This window comes from Muntiacus reevesi, chromosome 10 (assembly GCF_963930625.1).
Source record: "Muntiacus reevesi chromosome 10, mMunRee1.1, whole genome shotgun sequence".
Taxonomy (NCBI): Eukaryota; Metazoa; Chordata; class Mammalia; order Artiodactyla; family Cervidae; genus Muntiacus; species Muntiacus reevesi.
Window position 1 is genome coordinate 66139535 of NC_089258.1, and position 20895 is coordinate 66160429.

Genomic DNA, 20895 nt, shown 5'->3' on the forward strand with positions numbered 1-20895 from the left:
ATAATAACCCAGGCTAAACTGCTCCCTTTTAGAAAGCATCAGAAGATTATACTTCCATCTCAAATGTCTTTGAGAACTCTGTTTTTCCTTTGCCAGGAGATAATATGTAATTTGCTTTATCTGATAAAGCTGGATGGGACCAGAGACTACCCCGTCTGGGGCCTCTCACTGGAGCACCACACCCTGGAGTGGATGAGTTTGCTCAGTGGAACATTCTTTCTGGGCCCTTCAGCCTGCGTGAGCTGTTGCATTCAATACTGTGGGGTGCCTTACTGCAAAGTCCTGTCCATGAGTTCTTTGAAAGTCAGATCAGGAGAATGCAGTGATCAAATATAACTGGAAAAAAGATAATGTGTCTAGTACAGTTCATTAAACTTGAGCAAGAAGGATCCTGGCCTGGACACACAAGCTGGTCCTCCCTTTGTGACATTCTACCACCTGCTGTAAAGTTTCTGATGGGCCAAGAAGTTGATGGACATGGTCCATCAGCCTTCTAGAACACACTTGATATGAAGGACCCTGAATGCCCAGTGCAAACACCCTGAAGCCTCCTTGGAGAAGGCAGGCAGTGTTTCACAGTCATTCAGGAGTTGTTGATGTGCACATCCTTGTGGTGTGGATGGAGCTTGATTGTCCCTGTGAGCCCACAGGTCCCTCACTGTGCTGGGTAGAGCCCAGGTTAGGAGAGAGGGAAGTGGGTGTACCATGTTTGTTGGCCTGAGGTAGCTCATTTAAGATTAGGTGTTATGTAGATGGGCCTCCATTGGTACTTTTGCCCCATACTCTGCCAGTACTAGGTGACCCTGCATGTGTTGGGGTTTTCCTAAAAGTTGAGAACAATCTCTGCTTGGAGTAAAGCAACTTTGATTACTCGAGAAGTTTTCTTACCTTGGATATTTAGCCAGTCATGGCCCCGAGCTATCAACTTTCTAAAGCCTTTACATTTATCCTGTCTTTCCTATTCTGACACTGTTTTCGTTTTAGCTGCTGCCATATGACTGCAACTGGCTTGCCCTGAGTCCAGACCCTCTGCAAGGGCACACGTCATTTAAAGGCACGGGAGACCACATATGAAGAGGCTGAGTCTTGAGCTGGGCCTTAAAAGATATGCAAGCCAGAAGGGAGGACCCTGGACAGATGGGCCAGAATCTTCCACTAAAATATTTGTCAGTAACAATCTGAATGGCCCAGGTGGCAGGGGTCCACTCCTCTTGGTAGCAACAAGCTCCAAGTAAGCTTTCTATCCCTGGTTTCTTTTCTTTTCCTTTTTTTTCATTTATTTTTATTAGTTGGAGGCTAATTACTTTACAATATTGTAGTGGTTTTTGTCATACATTGACATGAAACTGGAGCCCATTATACAGAGTGAAGTAAGTCCCTGGTTTCTTTTGTTCTGTCTTAGACACACTAGACTTTCCTCCATGGTGACAGGTTTTTTCCTTGACTGTCTAACTCCCTAGCTACTGGCTCCGTGGTTTACTTCCTTTCCCTGTCACATGTCTTACCGAAGGGGTCCAGGGCTGTCTGCAGCCCCTCCCCTGGCCCCTCCTTGGGCCCAGTCACCTGGCTCCCATCACCACCTGTCAGCAGTCCTGCTCTCTGGTCGGGCACCTCACCCTTTCCTTTCCTTCCCATCGCTGAAGGTGTTAAGCAATTTCCTTTGGAAACTTTCTCCTTTCTTCTCCTGTAGGATATTTGGTGTTGTGTTAAGGTTTGGGATTTCCAAAAGAATGCCCTAAAGGCTAATTATTTCCTTTTAGGAAAAAAAGTTTGCCATTAGAGTAAGTACTATGAAATGAACCACTATAACTGCATGGACTACTGTCCAGGATTCGCCTATATATGGAGAACTTTTTAGGCAAGTAGTCATTAAGCTTTTTATGGTTTTTTTTTTTTTAATATTATTCTATTTATATTAAAGATGCATACTTTGGAAAAATCACCTGAGTACCTTTCCACTGAATTTTAACTTCACCAACCACAACTGAGGTCTTTATTTTAGGGTGACCAAATGTCCCAGGGTGCACAAGACTGAAGGGTGTTCCAGGACAGGAGATGTTCTGTGCCTAAAACCAGGGCAATCCTAGGGAACTAGTATAGTTAGTGAACCTACTTCGTTTTTATCTTGCCCTCCTTTTGCCTTTCAAGAAAACACAGCTTAACAGAAATGCAGGATTTTACTTGCTTCAGCTATTTTAGACTTTCAAAATAGTTCTGATTTATTTATTTCCGTATTTACTTAGGCTGACTTTGTTTTATTGTACTTTATTGTGCATTGCAGATACTGCATTTTTTTACAGATTGAAGATTTGTGGCATCCTTGCCTTGAGCACCATTTTTCCTACAGCATTTGTTCACTTCATGTCTCTGAGTCACATTCTGGTAATCCTTGCACTATTCCAGACTTCATTATTATTATATTTGTTATGGTGATCAGCAAAGTTTGATGTTACTCTTGTAAGTATTTCAGAGCAAGTACTCATATAAGATGGTAAACTTAATAAATGTGTATATTTTGACTGCTCCAATAAACATCTCTTTCCCCATCTCCCTCCCTCTCCTCAGGCCCCCAGAAACATAATAATATTGAAATTATTTATTCAATAGCTTTACAATGGCCTCAAAGTGTTAAGTGAAAGGAAGAGTCAACTGATTGGGCAACCTTCACTGATGTCTTATTTTAAGAAATTGTCACAGTCACCCCAACCTTCAGCAACCACCACCCTGACTAGTCAGCAGCCATCAACATCAGGGCAAGACCATCCATCAGCAAAAAGATTATGACTTGCTGAAGGCTTGGATGATGGTTAGGATTTTGTTGTTGTTGTTAGGATTTTTTAAACAATAAAGTATTTTTTAAATTAAGGTATGAGAACATACTGTATAGCACAGGGAACTTTACTCAATGCCCTATGGTAACCTAAATGGGAAGAAAATCTAAAAAAGAGGGGATATATGTATGTATATGGCTTTCCCTGATGGTTCAACAGTAAAGAATCCACCTGCAATGCAGGAGATGTGAGTCTGATCCCTGGTCAGGAAGATCCCCTGGAGGAGGAAATGGCAACCTTCTCCAGGATTCTTGCCTGGAAAATTCTATGGACAGAGAAGCCTGGCGGTCTATAGTCCATAGGGTCACAAAGAGTCAGATAGGACGGAGCACACACACGTAATGTATATATATAACGGGTTCACTTTGCTATGCAACAGAAACTAGCACCGCATTGTGAATCACCCATACTCCAAGAAAAATTAGTTTTAAAAAAGACTAGAATACCTTGGTGCTTTATCAAAAAAGAAAAATACTTCAGTGCTAGAACAAAATTATACTCCCTAAAAAGTTATTTCAGTCCCAAGTGGCCACTGATGGCTTTCATACCATATCATACATTGTCTTCCCACCAAAGCTGCCTGATTTCCTTCAACACAATGAGTTCCTTGTGGATTGTCCAAATGCTGTCTGGATTTAATATATTTCTCTCCCACCAGTGTAATAAGTATAATTTACATCACTTCCTGTTTGGTCTAAATTCACCAATGAACACCTACACAGCCCATTCACTTACATGACTATTTCTGACATAAATTACATTTTCCTTGTACAAGAGAAGAAAAGATCTGTACACTATTTGTAGACATAATGCTATTGCACTCTTAATAGACTACAGTATAGTGGAAACACAGCTTTCCTATCCGCTGCAAAACCAAAATGTGTGTGATATTTGCTTTGCTGCTGTGGTCGGGAACTGAACCCGCTGCAGCTCTGAGACAGGCCTGTAAATGCTTATTAACTCATCAGAAAAGACATTCATGGGCTTGAGGTTCTAATTAAATTTAGACTATCAAACGTATCTATCTAGTCTCAAAAGGAAATGTGGCTACTCCTTAAGCCTTCAGTGTAAATGAGACCCGAGGATGAGCAATGAGGGGACTTGACTTAGTTGTCTCCTTGAAGTCTGGAGAGCCCCAGTACATCCTGTCTTTATCATGCCAAGAGGGAAAGGGCTTCCCACACTTCTCCTTTCCTACAATTTAGATTCAGTGAATATTTTGCTGTAAATAAACAATAACAAAAATGCTCCCTCCTATCTGGTTAAAGATAATAAGGGAAAATCCACTTCCATGATTCTCATCAGACTATGCCCTTCCTGGGACTTCCCAGTGACTCAGCCGTAAAGAATCCACCTGCAATGCAGGAGATACAGGTTCCATCCCTGGGTTGGGAAGATCCCCTGGAGGAGGAAATGGCAACCCACTCTGGACTTCTTGCCTGGGAAATCCCATGGACAGAGGAGCCTGTGGGCTACAGTCCATGAGATTGCAAAAGTCAGACATGACTTAGTCACTAAACAACAATACCCTTCTTGTCTTAGTTTTATTGGAGGAAGAAATCAAGGGGAAAAAAAGAAAAAAAAAAAAAAACAGAGAGGACAAAGGAAGGGATGCCTCTGTAAAAGGTTTTAGGCTTATCCCAAAGAAGAAGCTAGAAATCAAGCCTTAAGAACTAATGTGGGTCAGTTCAGGAAGTGGATCTTCGAGGAGGTGTTAGTTAACTTTTTAATCTTGGGCACAACTAACTGGTGTTTCTGAGAATCATCACTGGTAATAATAGCTAACATGGATTCAAGGTTTTCTACGTACACAGGCACTGTGCAGTATGCGTTTCACATAGTATTTCATTTAACCTTCACAACAGCCTTGAACAGCAGGTCACATCATCATCCTCATTTTACAGAGGGACAAGAACAAAGGCAGAATTAATGAGTGGCAAAATCGAGACTCAAAACAAGGGAGAGTCCAAAGCTCATGTTTATTCGCTGTTCTATTTCTTAGGGGGTTGGGCAGGGAGAGAGGAGGATGCATCTTAGTTCACCGTCAGCAGATAGTGTATTTAAAGCTGCAGAGAGTGGTACCAGCTGGAGAGCAGGCCTGACACTTCATCTTCAGTAGAAACTGAACTTTGCTCTTACAATATTGAAGAAAGTCATATTGGGCAACCCAAAGCTCTAAACAAACAGTATCCCCGAACTACAAGAACTGGATTGAACATCTGTTATTCAGTGTTACAGCAGGAAACAGAATTTCTACACCATCTGTAGTTAAGTTGTGTTTGATTTGTTTGCTTTTTGTTTTAGAGAGAAAGGATTTATTTATTTATTTATTTTTTTCCTTTTATTTTTTATTTTTTTTTTTTAATTTTTTTATTTTTCAGTGGGTTTTGTTATACATTGATGTGAGAGAAAGGATTTAATATAAATGTTCATTAAATCTATACTTTGGTTAGAGGGCATTTCAGATTCTGTCTTTTAAGAAGAGCATTAAAAGAAAGAAAGAAAACGATGGAAACCTGAATTATCAAGCTAATATTAGATACCAAGAATCTGACATTTTTGTTTGGGTGGGAAAAAAAAAATCAAACTTTCCTCACCCCCTCTCCCCCACTTTCCCCATATTTGATAAATCTGCCTTGGACTCACCATCTGATTTGTATGCAAGAAAGTTTATATCAGCAATGGCTAGGAAGTCTGAGAATGGTCATTTAACTACCAACAGGGAACATAAAAAATGTGCTCAAGGCACTGTCTCCCCCAGAGAGCAAAAGAAAAATTATTCAATATGGGTGTTGTTTTTTCTTTCCCTTGCTCTCCAGAAAACAAATTTATCTTGGAGTAGGCAGCATTAAATTTAACATCAGATCTCTTTGTGTTTCCAGGTCAAGTGGGAACACATATGCTCCCTACTGAGGAAAATAAACTGCAATGTATTTTTAGCATCCGTTGGAAGTACTTTCAGCTGAAGATCGTCTGCAAGATCTAGGCAATTTCACTGAAAGTCAAAGGAGTTGCAGCAATGTTACCTAGAATTCCAGAACTTGCCCCAGGGGTCTGTAAATAGCATTCTCCCCGAACCCATACACCACCCCCAATCCTGGTGCAAACATCCTCTTTATGAGAAAATGGAGGAAAATCATTCTAGTGAAGGATAAATGAAAAACATCTGTGAAGTAGTTATGACAAATGAAACTAACCATAGCTCACTTGGCACTTTGAGCACGGGATGGGGAGGATGGGGAGCAGAGAGTTTGTTCCCCCAAATTTTGTGCCTCAGGTGGAAGTTAAGCCAGGGACAGGGAGCCGCCATATGGTGTGCCTCTGTGAAAGGTGGACAGTGCACCACCCCGGTAGACCTAGGAGAATCATGTGGCTTCCGCTTCTGGTCCCTGCCTCCAAGGGTGGTATGTGCAGTGCACAAGCTGCGTAGTTGAGTCTTAGTCACTGGTCTGAAATGTTCATCTGTGAGATTCAGTGACAGAGACAAACGGCTTCAGATCTGCCTTCTCTCTGCACAGTTTTGCAAAGTAGTTCCCGTTTGAAAAACAAATTTAGTTAACTGCTAGCTTTTAAATAAATGACAACTGGGATGTTGCCTCTTCCTTGAGAAACATTGTATTTCTAAAATAGAAACAAAGTCGACCATGACATAGTAGAAATAAAGTCTACCCTAACACATAACATAAAGTACACCATAGCATCACAAATGTGAAGTCCTCAAAGAACTGTAATTTTGATGATTATTATAATAAAAGTAATAGTGAAGGGCAGAGAAGCCTAGATGCTGCAGTCCATGGGGTAGCAAAGAGTCGGACACGACTTAGTTACTAAACAACAACATAATAAACTCATATATTTATTAAAAGACAAGGAAGCCAAAGTCACCATTTATATTCTTCCTGATATTTTATTACTTTTACATTATTAAAAAAAAGTTTCTATTTACTCTTCTGTAGAACAATAAAACATGACTCCCTACCTCCTCCACTTCAGAACATGAAATGGTGACATATCTTGGAAAAATGGTGCACAAACAATAGGGATGATGGACGTCATGATACAAGCATCATGGTTGGTCATAACTTCATTATTAATTCAACACATACTTATGTAAGACTGTGCAGCATGCCTGGATACAAGATAATTTGAGGAGGCTTCTGTCTCTGTTGTCTTTGTCAAGGTATAAAAATAAAGCATTGTCTACTGCTGATTAAGATAGTCTTCAAAAGCCAAGGACCTCTCATCAGTTACAAAGATATTGTCTATTTTAAAATTTTCAGAGCAGATTTGATGGAAGTCTAGCAGATGCCTCAATTTCGTTCCTTTGTCTTTGCACCACAATGGCTCTTCAGAGACAAAAGAAAGTGAAAAAGTCTCTCAGTCATGTCTGACTCTTTGCGACCCCATGGACTATACAGTCCATGGAATTCTCCACGCCAGAATACTGGAGTGGGTAAGTAAGTAAGTAAGTAAGTCGCTCAGTCGTGTCCGACTCTTTGCGACCCCATAGACTGTAGCCTACCAGGCTCCTCTGTCCATGGGATTTTCCAGGCAAGAGTACTGGAGTGGGGTGCCATTTCCTTCTCCAGAACCTTTCCCTTTTCCAAGGGATCTTCCCAACCTAGGTCTCCTGCATTGCAGGTGGATTCTTTACCAGCTGAGCCACAAGGGATGGTCTTCTGCTTCTTGAAGACAGTTACATTAAAATTTACATTTTCAAAATGAAGAGTATTAAGTTTATATATTAGGAGTTTGGGTAAAGTTCTAGTGCAGAATATTAAATTTATCCTTTTTTTCATACTTTGGTGTTTTAAAAACAAGTTTTTGTTTAAAAAAGTTTAACATGATGTACAAATTAAATGACATTGTGGCCCAAAGTAAACCAAAAAGATTATGGAGCTTTATCCTACCGATTGAGCTTTGTAGGGGAGGAAAAACAATTTCCTCTCTACTTCTGTGTTCTTAGCTAAAACCCTGTAATGAAAGATTAATAAGAGAAAAGCAAACAGAAGTTTATTAACACATATACCTCATGGATACATAGGAGAAGTCTTCCCTACTGGCTCAGATGGCAAAGAATCCACCTGCAATGTGGGAGACCTGGGTTTGATCCCTGGGTTGGGAAAATCCCCTGGAGGAGGGCATGGCAACCCACTCCAGTATTCTTGCCTGGAGAACTCCCATGGACAGGGGAGCCCTCTGTTACAGTCCATGTAACAGAGGAGCCCTCAGGCTACAGGCCATGGGGTCGCAGAGTCGAACACAACGGAGTGACTAAGTACATGCATGCATACATGGGAGAAACCCGAGGGAAAAGGAGTCATTCAAAGTGGTGGCTTTGAACTCTGACCTATACAGCATCTCCAGTTGAAGACATAAGAAAGGTACGGGGCAGACCAGTCTTGTGGGTGATGGGAGGGTGTGTTATGAACATCTAGGTCCATGCCTTCTCCATTGATAAGGGCCTAAAGTTGCCTACAAGGATTAACCTTTGTCCTTCCTGGTAGGGAGGGGAGAAGGGACACTTTTGAAAATATGTGTCCTCCTTTTCCTTAGTGTTGTCAACATTTTTGATGAATTAACAAGGGTTCATTTGGTCATGTTCAAAAAATATTGAATAGAAGAGAAGCAGAGAAAAGACTTTTTTTAAAAGAACTTTACTGGATGTTGGCAAATCAGGGGAAGACAGATTTTTCTCATATCTGCTTTTCAACTGCCTTCAGCTCAAAATAACAACTATGCCAAAGTGGCATATTCTAGGGTGAGATATTCTGCTATCATTCAGGACCAAAAGTATGAAAATCAGTCTTTCTGTGGGTCCAGGTGTTACACTGGAAACCATGAGCTGTTATCTTAGGCTATCAGAGAGATTTGGGAACAGAGGAAATCTGGTTCACCAAGAAAGAAAAAGGCAGAAGTGAAAAGATCACAGATATTAGTGACATAGCATAATTCTTGTTTTTTCAGCATTTTGGTTTCTTGCCTAGCATTCTTGAGTCTGAATTTTTGCTACAACACCCTTGAATTGGTTTCTCTTCCTTGAAACCAAAGCACTCTTAGCAGAGAAACTGTTTTCTGGAAGTGAGTCTGCAAGTTACAGACCGTGCTCAAGAAAACGGTTGTCAAAGCAGATGGGGTGAGAAGTGGGTAGTCCTAGAAACAAAAGAGAAGATGATAAAGTGTGTTCCATTCTTGCAGCCTTTCAAGGAAGTATAATAAGAGCAAGAAGGAGAGAGACTTGAGGCCAAGGCTGCCCGGCCAAAAGCAGACAGAAAAGCAGTTGTAATTCAGGTAGGTACCAGGATCCTTCCTGACCGCAGCCAGCCATCTAACTGCTCAGAGACAGTTTAAAAAGCATCTAAAAAGACACAGATCAATACAACCAGATTCTGTCTTGTGACTGTTTTCAAAACTAAAACTGGGGTGTTTACTGAGAAAATGTGTAATCTCGACAATTAGAGTTGGAATATCTGGAAAAGTCAGGTGTGCTACAGAGTTCAACCCCCAAACTCCAGCTTTAACACCTCAAATCCTCTCTGTGGCCCTGCCACCACTCATCTCAACAGATAAATGTGATAAGGCCTGTCCCCACTGTAAAATAGTTCAGCTGAAATCAATTTGGGAGCACAGGTGACATTTCATGATACATTGGAGGAAAAAAGTGCCAACATAAGCTAAAGAAAATGACAAATGGGAAATATTTTCAACACATACAACATGGGGTTTTTATTAAAAATATATAAGGAGTTCTTACAGATCAGTTTGCAAATGATGAATAAGCTAATTTTTTAAAGGCAAGGAAAATAGTTTACACTAGAAGAAATACACATAGAAAATGAATATATTTTAAAAATAGTTTAAACTCCAGAGTAATCAAAGTAATACAAATTAAAATAGGATACCATATTTAGCCTATAAAATTGGCATACAGTGTATATATAATTTTTTCAGTTTTGTTGTGATATAATTTATATATATCACTATATAAATTTAACATGTACAGCACAACAGTTTGACTTACATATATTATGAATGATTACCACAATAAGTTTAGTTAGCATCCATCATTTCATGCAGGTATAATAAAAAGTAAAAGCAAAAAAAGAAAAACGTTTTAACATGCAATATTAATAGAAAAAGGGTACTCTCAGGTTATTACAGCTAATACAATATTGGTACAATTTCATTCAGGGCGTTTAATAATATGCAGAAAAATCCTTAAGAAATATTCTACCCAGGGGAGTTGTTCTAAAGGTAGACATGGCCCTCAAATATCCATATCCAAGGATATTCAATGGGGAAAACTGAAAACATCCTGATTTCCAACAGTTAAGTAAATGTTGGCATGCATATATAATAGAATCTATGTAGCTGTTAGAAATTGCTCTCCAAGAAAATTTAAGAACTTAAAAAATACCTATGTAATAACATTTGATGAAAATATTCAGTTCTTCATATAAGCATTACCTCATGTTAGTGTAAATACTAGGTTGGCCCAAACTTTTGTTCAGATTTTTCCATGAGCTCTTATGAACTTTTCGACCAAATCAGTACATTTTCTCTGTTGTTTAGTTGCTAGGTCATGTCTGGCTCTTCTGCGACCCCATGGACTGTAGCTTGCCAGGCTCCCCTGTCCATGGTATTTCCCAAGCCAGAAAACTGGAGTGGGTTACCATTTCCTTCCCCAGGGGATCTTCCTCACCCAGGGATCAAACCCATGTCTCCTGCACTGGCATGCGGATTCCTTACCACTGAGCCACCAGCAAAGCCCCAACCCAATACATACACACACACTATTACCAAAACAAATTAGGGTCCATTCCCAAGTAAAGTCAATCTACTGACACTGGGTCATGGCGAAGGAAAGTGCCGCATTTACTGTGGGAAACCAAGCAAGGAGTCCAGGCAGCTAGTGCTCACAAGGCCTGAACCTGCTGATGGGTTTCAGGGAAAGGTTTTTAAATACAGGGTGAGGAAGAGAGCTGTGGGGTACGTGATTAGCTCGTGGACATTCTTCTGATATGTTGGTGGTGAGGTAATTGGAGTTAACATTATCAATTCGCTGGTTTCACGTGGTCTGGGGTCTACACAATTGTGGTCAATAAACAGTTAACTTCTTCCACTTGGTGTAGGTTTCAGTATCTGCAAAACAGCCCAAAGGATTTGTCTGAAAATATTATCTATAGTCCTTGAGGAGGAACTAAAGGTCCTTGACTTTGTTTAATGGACCTCAACTATTATTATTTTGTCTTGCTTGACTGTTTTCCTTTCTGCATTTTCTCACTTCTGTGATTTAATATATTCTTTGGAACTCAGGGAAGGCTTAGGAGGCTAAATTTTTTCTACAAACATGAGGCAAGCAGAGGAGGATAGGGTTGGGGGGCAGAGATGAGGGGGAGGTGTGGCAGGAAGGTCCCATAGAGCTCTGCTCAATTATAGTACCTGTATGTATATGTGTGTATGTTTGGGGTGGGGGGTAGGTAGTATGAATGGACCTTTACAGAAAAAAGCCTGAAAATATCAGAGAAAATACATCAAATTGTCAGTAGCTGTTACCTGAATTGGAAAAAAAAATTTTTTACCTGGAATTACAAGTTTTTTTCCAAATTTTCTATAATAGGTATTATCTTTGTCATTAGAATAAGTTATATTTCAAAAGAAAGTCATGCAAAAAAGGACATATGTTTTGCTCAAGCAATCACAAAAGTGCTTGTTATATTTAAGTTATAGTTAAGATTATGTTTCTATATTTCAGTTTGTGATTTGTTTGAGAGCAAGTATGTTCACAAGGAAATATCCCCTCTTTCCTGGAATATGGATCTAAGCTTCCTTCTTGCCCTTTGTGCAACATTTATTTAGCATGTGCAATTTCCCCAAGTTAATTGCATGAGACTCATAAAGCTGGTATTTTAAAATAAATTTCAAAAACATTGAGATTACGTTGCCTAGTAATTCAATACAAAACATTTCCCCCCCCAAAAAAAATTTTCAGAAGTCTCACCTCTGGCTACAAAAAAATTCCAATCAGTTCAATTTCTGAAAATGCCGCCTTGCTTTAATCTTGGTAAACATGGTTTCCTGCCCCCCCCCCTTTTTTTTTGACATCAGATTTCTCTAGCCTCTCTTCCTCCATGTTCTGCAGAGCTGGTCATTAGAAAAGGCAAATGCATAAAGGCCTCAAAGGCAACAACAGATTAGGGGGTCAAGAGTCCCAAAGAAGAATTCAGCCTACGAGAGAGTCTGGGTGAGTGACCCATGTCATCCTCTGGGTGCCTTCATCTGGCATTTGGATGCAGGGCAGTGCTTAATGTCCTGTCTATGTTAATACAAGTGCAGACAGGCTTTCCATATCCTCAGATTCCACATCTGAGGATTCAATCAACTGTGTATCAACAATATTCAGGGGGCGGGGTGGGGGTGGAATTCCAGAAATTCCAAAAAGCAAAACTTGAATTTGTCAGGTACATGCAGATATTTACATTGTGTTAGTTAATATAAGTAATCTAGAGAAGAATTAAAGTATAAAGGAGAATGTGTGTCTGTAATGTGCAAATACTTCATTTAATATAAGGGACTTGAGCATCCATGAGTTTCTTATGCATGGGGGTCCTGGAACCAATGCCCCCTCAGATACCAAGGGCTGGGTGTTACCTGAAATCCCCACATGCGAAAATTTGAGGCACTGTCAGAAGCTGGGTGGGAGATACCTTGGGCCCAGTGAGGACGCTCACATCAATCATTTGCTTAGGAATTTCATAACCAAGATAGTAAAAATCATTTGGAGTGAACTCTCCATCCTACTTCAATCTGTAGCTGTGCATGGGACACTTAGTCACCATGACTCTCAATTCCACTAAGCATAAAAGAAAGGACATGAATTATACCAGATACTTGAAGTATCAGATGGTCCATAAACACATGAAATTATAAGAAAAATTATATGCATTTTATGAGAAAGAAGATCCATAGCTTTCACTTGATTCTCAATTCATGTATCTAAAGGGATTATAGCTCCCCGAGTTACAGAATCTTCACATTCAACATTAATATTCCATGATTCTCCATTTAGGCATATTTTGGATAGTGCTTTTACCTATCATTAGTACAACTAGAGAACTGTATTTTATACCATGCTTGGTTTACTTAGACTTCAAACTGGTAAATATTATTCCCCCCAATAATAATATTGGAAGACGAAGTGAATATTGTTATTTCCTCTCTCATATATAAGGCATTTTGTGACAGGAAGGGTCTGTATACATACATATGTACAAGAGAACAAAATGCAGAAAGCTTATTAAAACAAAAAATGATACAAATTAACTTATATACAAAACAGAAATATACCCACAGACATAGCAAACAAATTTATGGTTACCAAAGGGAAACGTAGAGGGGGAGGGATAAATTAGGAGTTCGGCATTAAAGATATACACTACTATATACAAGATAGACAACCAAGGACCTACTGTATAGCACAAGGAACTCAAACCAATACTTTATGATATATATATATAAGGTAAAAGAATATGAAAAAGAATATATATACATATGTGTGTATATATATTATATGACTGAATCACTTTGCTGTACATCTGAAACTAATATAGCATTGTAAATCAAGTATACTTCCAAAAAAAGTTAACCATCAATCATATTTCATGAAATTAAAAGACTCTTGCTCCTTGGAAGGAAAGCTATGACAAACCTAGACAGCATATTAAAAAGCAGAGATATCACTTTGCCAACAAAGGTTCACATAGTCAAAACAATGGTTTTTTCAGTAGTCATGTATGGATGTGAGAGTTGGACCATAAAGAAACTAAGCGCTGAAGAATTGATGCTTTTGAATTTCAGTGTTGGAGAAGACTCTTGAGAGTCCCTTGGACTGCAAGGAGATCAAACCAGTCAATCCTAAAGGAAATCAACCCTGAATATTCATTGGAAGAGAGAAAATTGGAAGATGCCAAAACTGAAGCTCCAATACTTTGGCCACCTGATGCAAAGAGCCGACTCATTGGAAAGGAGTTTGATGCTGGGAAAGATTGAGGGCAAAAGGAGAAGGGGACGACAGAGGATGAGATGGTTGGATAGCATCACCCACTCAATGCACGTGAATCTGAGTAAGCTCCAGGAGATAGTGGAGGACAGAGGAGCCTGCAACTGGCTGTAGTCCATGGGATCACAAAGAGTCAGATATGACTTTGTAACTGAACAACAACAGTATATTTCAAGTCAATGGTGAAAATTTTGTCATCACACAATTTGTTGGTTTAGTCAATGTAATTAAAATATTTCAAGGACTCCCCCGGTGGTTCAGTGGTTAAGACTCTCTGTTTTCAATACAGGGGGCTCAGGTTTAAGCTCTGATCTGGGAACTAACATCCCACATACTGTGTGACACAGCCAAAAAAAATAGGAAAATATATTTTAAATTTCATAAATGTTAATATATGATCCTGATGTTGACTTCAGTATAATATTTTTAAAGAGTAGGTTGGAAAGAAGTTGGGAAGTCCTAGAACTGTAATTCCAATATTCCAACCTTGTCAATATATAATTAACTACAATGAGTTCAGAACCTTCAGATTTTCATTCCCTGACATCAATAATGCAAAATATCTATTCCCATTTGACTCTCTGATATTTACATAGTCTTTCAAAAGACTGCATTAGAAGTGACTTAATGACCATGCAGGCTCACAGCATCTTGTTGCTCTACAAGCTGACTTCAGATGTATTGGGAAATTCTGTGTGGGAAAAAACACTGGCAGTGCCTCTGCCAAGGGCACTGAATCAACATGCCAGAGCCCCGTCCTCATTCCCAGCCAGCCAGGCTGGGCACACAGAGCCAGGCTCACTGGTTCAGAGCACCCTGCAGTGATGTTGGCCTGTGGGGCAGGTGACCGTATCCACCAAACGGGTCCCGTGGAAGGCAGTGTGCCTTTGGCTCTGCTTTGTTTCTTTGGCCACGATGCATGGCTTGTGAGATCTTAGTTTCCCGACCAAGGACTGAATCCAGGCCCACGGCAGCGAATGCACTGAGTCCTAACCACTGGACTGCCAGGGACTCCCAAGCAGTTTGTTTTTATTTTTGAAGTGGTTGACTTTGGATTGTTGGAGTTCCTAAAATGATCTTACAAAGCATTTATATTCTGTCAGTTGATTCTTGGATTCCTCGTCTCTTTGGGTTTTGAAAAATATCACTACCACATATTCTATGTGGCCTTTTGCCCCTAAAGAATTCAGTGAATTTGTAAATAAAGCTGGAAATAAAACAGTTAAAAAAGAATTATGAGATAATCAGATAGACAAAATATACACAATGTAATATTATTCAGTCTTAAAAAGAAAGAACATTCTGACACATGCTGCAACATGGTTGAACCTTGAAGACATTATGCTCAGTGAAATAAACTGGTCACAAAAGGGCAAATACTGTTTGATTCTAATATCATGAGGTATCTAGAGTAGTCAGACTTACAGAGACAAAAAGTACAATGGAGGTTGTCATACTACTACTGAAGCATTGTTCAGTGTTTTTTGCTTGTTTGTTTTTTTGTTTCAAGACTATCTTTTTGAGGTTCCCTGATAGCTCAGTTGGTAAAGAATCCTCCTGCAATGCAGGAGACCCTGGTTTGATTCCTGGGTCGGGAAGATCCCCTGGAGAAGGGATAGGCTATCCACTCCAGTATTCTTGGGCTTTCCTTGTGGTTCAGCTGCTAAAGAATCTGCCTGCAATGTGGGAAACCTGGGTTCTATCCCTGGGGATCCCCTGGAGAAGGGAAAGGCTATCCAGTATCTTGGCCTGGAGAATTCCATGGACTGTATAGTGCATGGGGTTGCACGACTGAGTTACTTGCACTTTCACTTTTCACTTTCTTTCAAGGTAGAGATTTCCCTGGTGGCTCAGATGGTAAAGAATCTGCCTGCAATGCAGGAGACCCAGGTTTGATTCCTGGTTCAGGAAGATGCCCTGGAGAAGGGAATGGCAACCTACTCCAGTATTCTTGCCTGGAAAATCCCTGGACAGAGTATCCTGGCAGGCTAAAGTTCATGGGGTAGCAAAGTGTCAGATATGACCGAATGACTAAGGCGATTTTCAAGGTACATAATGTGATATTTACAGATAAAATGATATGTTATCTGTCATCTGGGTAATACTGGATACAGTTTTGGCCATGAGTTGTTTAAATTTTTTTTTAAAGGAGAATGAGAAAAAAAGACCAAGTTATTTAAGCAGGCATTGCTGTTAATCTTATATAAATGAAATAAAATACAGATTACAGATTATCTTTAACCAAAATGTGTTATCCATTACCTTATTATCTATACATTTTGGTTTGCCTAAAATATTCAAATCTTTCAGATGTTTCCTTATTATTCTGATGATAAACCTGTTAATATGTTTTCCTTTGTCAGTACTATATTCTACAAGATATATCTTCTAGAAAGCATTCACTGTGTTCTTCTGAATAATCCTTCAGTCTAATAAAAAAACAGAGTGGATTGTTTGAGATCATAGAGAAAATTTTAAAAATTAGTCTTTTGGAGTCTAATTCCAGTGTCATTATTTTTTAGGAGTTACTTTTTTCTTATTATATAACTTGGCTAGAACTTTTTTTTAAAGTGTAACATCACCAGCATTTAGAATCTGTCTAAACACTAGCACAAACATAATACTAATTTAATTTAGTTTCATCTGAGAGCAAACTTTGGTATATAATTCTCTAAACAGTATACTGCTTGAGAACAAAATTTGTTTTTTTAATCTAGGAAATAATGGGTACTAATAAGTATTTGACTAAAAAAAGGATTTCCAGCTATAAGATAAATACCGGGGATATAATGTACAACACGATAAATATAATGAACACTGCTGTACATTATATATGAAAGTTGTTAAAGGGAGTAATTCCTAAGAATTCTCATCACAAGGAAAAATATACTTTTTTCTTTTTCTGTTATTTTGTATCTGTGTGAGATGATGGATGTTCACTAAGCCTATTGTGATAATCATTTCATGATATATCTATGTCAAATCATTATGTTGTATGCCTTAAACTTATACAGTGCTGTATGTTAATTATATTTTTTTCAATTATATTAATATCTGAATAAAACTAGAAGAAAGAAAGAAAAAGAGGGAGAAAGGAGGGAAGGAAGGAGAGATGGAGAGAAAAGAATATTTAGGTCTATGTTTTTGGAGTTCCTATGCTAATCTGTAAACCATCATTGTATACTTGGGAAAGAAGTATAGTATTACTTTGACTCTGATAATGCATGGATTGATACTAATTTAAAATAGTATCTCCCCACTCACTCCATTCCACTTGTGATGGCCTTTGTATTATTCCTGAGGATCTGGAACCCTGTCCACTAATGAATCCTTCTATTTGGAAATCTCTCTCCTAAGACGTTTGCATGAAACTCCTTCCTGCATTTTTTCTTGTTACCTTCCCTAGAGACCTTCTCTAACCAAATTGGATCCACACTCCTACCCTGTTTAACTCTATCTCTTTATCCAACTCCATCTACCCCTTCCTCAAGCACTTATGTTTACCTGGATATGTTTGGTTGTTTTCTGTTTCTCCACACAAGACTCTAACTTCATAAGGACAGGGGATTTTTTTCACCCCTGAGTAACCTAAGCATTGGCACATGATCGGTCACAATTGAATTGAATATTTGTTGAATCAATGAATGGACAAAGAGTTGAAAAGGCACTCATTTAAGAGAGTCTAACTTCCAGCTTGAACAATGAGCTTTAGTCATATCTTCGGCAACTTCCATGGGAACTCTCATGGAAGTTAATTACATGTATTTTTCATCTTCAAAGTGCACTATAAATAATTTTTTAATACTTCCATGAAACAGATGCTAATACTCTATTTTATAGCGGGGAAAATGAAAGCACAAAAAAACTAAATCCCGAAAGATCAATGAGTGAATCAATGTCAGAGCTAGATTTAGAGAAGAATTTTCGATATTCAGTCTTGCTTGAGCAACCAACTCTCCAAAGTCATTTATCTACATCTTATGCTTGTTACAACTCATTTAAAAGCATTTACTATTCCTGAGTTTGAAAGCCTCTCAGGTAAGAAATCAGTTTGTTGTGACATCAGGTGACTCAGTTACTGTAAATGTTCTTTCAAGATCTTGTTCCTTAATCTGTAGCCAGTAATTCCAACAAAGCAAGTTGCTGCCCTAGCAGAAAATACATGGTCTACAAGTAATTACCAATTAGTCTCATTATGCCCATCCCTCATTTAATTTTAAAATGCTTCCACCACCCCGAATCAATTACAAACATGGGGAAAGCTTTTTATGCACTGTCTGTAAAAGAATTTCTCAAAGTCTAATTTTGCTTTTGATTCTTCAAACATTATTAGAAATGATGGGACCCCAAAATTCTGTATGCCAGAGGGTCACACAAGCTCATTTTTCATCAAGCAGTTCCTTTTTGTATAGGGACAGTGGTTCTCAAATCTGGTTGTATTTTAGAATCACCTGAAAATTTTACAAATACTGATAACTGGATCCTACTCTCAGAGATACTGATTATTTTATCCAATGTATGGCTTCCTTTTGGAAACTTCTGAAGGGTAGCCAAATGAAGACTTTTGTAGAAGAACCTCAGTTCAGGGATCTTCTGATGTGACCCAAGAATGGACTCCAGGAAGGAGACAAAGCCAGAGGACCATGATGTAATGGTTTCTAGATTTCTGTGTAATTCTACATACTTTACCCTGGAGAAGGGAATGGCTACCCACTCCAGTATTTTGGCCTGGAGAATTCCATGGACTATATAGTCCATGGGGTCACAAAGAGTTGGACATGACTGAGAGACTTTCACTTTCACACTACATATTTTAAATTATTACAAAATTATTAATATCTTATAGTATTCTTTATCCCAGGGTTTTTGTTTTGTTTTGTTTTTTAGAAGGATCTAGTTTTAAATACATTTGTAAGATTTAAGTTACCTTGAGCTAAAATGAAACAGATGTCAAGGTTACACCAATGGTGATGAAGTGTCTGAAACACTTCTTAAAACTGTCAAACCGTGGAAATTTGAGAGATACAATTAATAGTAGACAAAATTGTGTCATGCTACATGAGCCACACAGGATCAAAACAGCCAATTGTATGATATAAACTGTTTACAAAACCATTCTTAGTAATAAACAAAATTCACTCCAAATGTGTTTACTTGTACTTTAGACACATTATGCCTTCATCATCAGTCACTCTCACTGGCAGAAAGATGGTGTTTGTTTCGCATGTCTGAACCTTCTAAGCATTCTAATACCTACAGCTTCAAGTAAAACAGAACCCTGTTGTAACAGGGTAAATGTAAATGTAACTCATTACCTTTAGCAATATCCCTCCACCACAAAAGCATATATGGTTTTCATTTGTTTTCTGTCAACTTCTTACACTTGGTACTTATTTGGTTTGCTGATTGTGAACGGAGCAAAGGTAACAGAGAAAAATGGATACAAATGAGGAAAGAATTAGTGAAAAAGAAATGATTTGTAAAAAAAAAAAATCATCAAGGAAAAGTACATGAGCTTAGCTCTCTAAAAGCTAGGATGAGAAACCTGTCTGTCTCAGTTACTCATCTTGCTGGATGCTTCCACAACCCTCTCTGGATCTTCAGTCCCTCTGCATCTTGTGTTTCATGTCACTTGATTACTTAAGTAATCCTTAAGTAAGTTTGATCCTTCAAAGAGTTGGTTTCCCCCACTTGCTCCGGGTTGCTGGGCTTGCAACTGGTATAAGTTCTCTGAAGCAACGAGGCTGGTGTCATCATTCGGCACTCCTATTTAAACACTCCCTTAATTCCTCCTGTTTAGTCTGGCTCATTGGGTGTCACCCATAAAAACAGTATGGCTTTTGTAATCACCATTAGAGCAGAGTAGGGGGTGTGACTAATCAGGACACTGCGACTCTGTTATCTTCTGCGAAGTGAGTCAGTTTCAACATAAGCTTTGTGCTCATATGTCACTCCCTACTCTCTGCTGTTCAAGTCCATATTTGTTCCAGACTCTGGATGCTTTAAAAAAAAAAAAAAAAAAGGCTGTTTGTTTTCTTTATGAAAACATGTTCTATATACCCTCTCAGGAGAAGAACTAACGCTGCAGGAATTTGGAGAAATTCCAAAAATGCTGTCTCACTATACAGAGTTCCCATGGCAGGGAAGATATTTGTTCCCTCAGTTTGGGGAATTGTACCAGTAATACAACAAGCTCAGGTCAGCACAAACAATACTAATATTACTAACACTAACAAGATCAGGTCAACACTAACAATAACGTCAGATATGCAGATGACACCACCCTAATGGCGGAAAGTGAAGAGGAAATGAAGAGGCTCTAGATGAAGATGAAAGAGGAGAGTGAAAGAGCTGGCTTAAAACTCAACATTCAAAGAACTCAGATCATGGCATCTGGTCCCATCACTTCATGGCAAATAGATGGGGAAAAAAATGGAAACAATGACAGACTTTATTTTCTTGGGCTCCTGAGAGAGTCAATTCCTAGGCAGGTGGAGAGAAAATCCGGGGTCCCCAAGGAGGAGAGAGGGGTCTAGGGCTCTCAAGGAGGAGAAAAGGACAAACATGTTTTTTTCCCTCTACATTCCTTAGTCTTAGTCACATAAAACAATTTTTTCTTTAAGCCCAGAACTGATGATTACACAACAAATTACTCAGTTTAAACTCTCTACTAAGGATTATAAATCAGCCATGTATCCTGCGTGAGGACAGTTTCTCCTTCCTGAAAACCTTCTGGCTAATCCTGTTATCTTAGTGTAAATTATAGGAGTGGGTCTAGTAAGATCTTTACAACCTTGAGACACTCTTTCAATTTATTGTAATAACTAATTAAAAAAGTATATAGCTCCCTTGATAACACTAGCAAGGGGGGCACTCTCCGTCCCCCTTCAGATGTCGATGTCAGAAGCTTTCTCTGACCCTTTTCATATTTTAATAAAACCTTGCTATGCAAAAGCTCTTGAGTGATCAAGCCTGGTCCCTGGTCCTGAAGCCAAATCTTCTTTC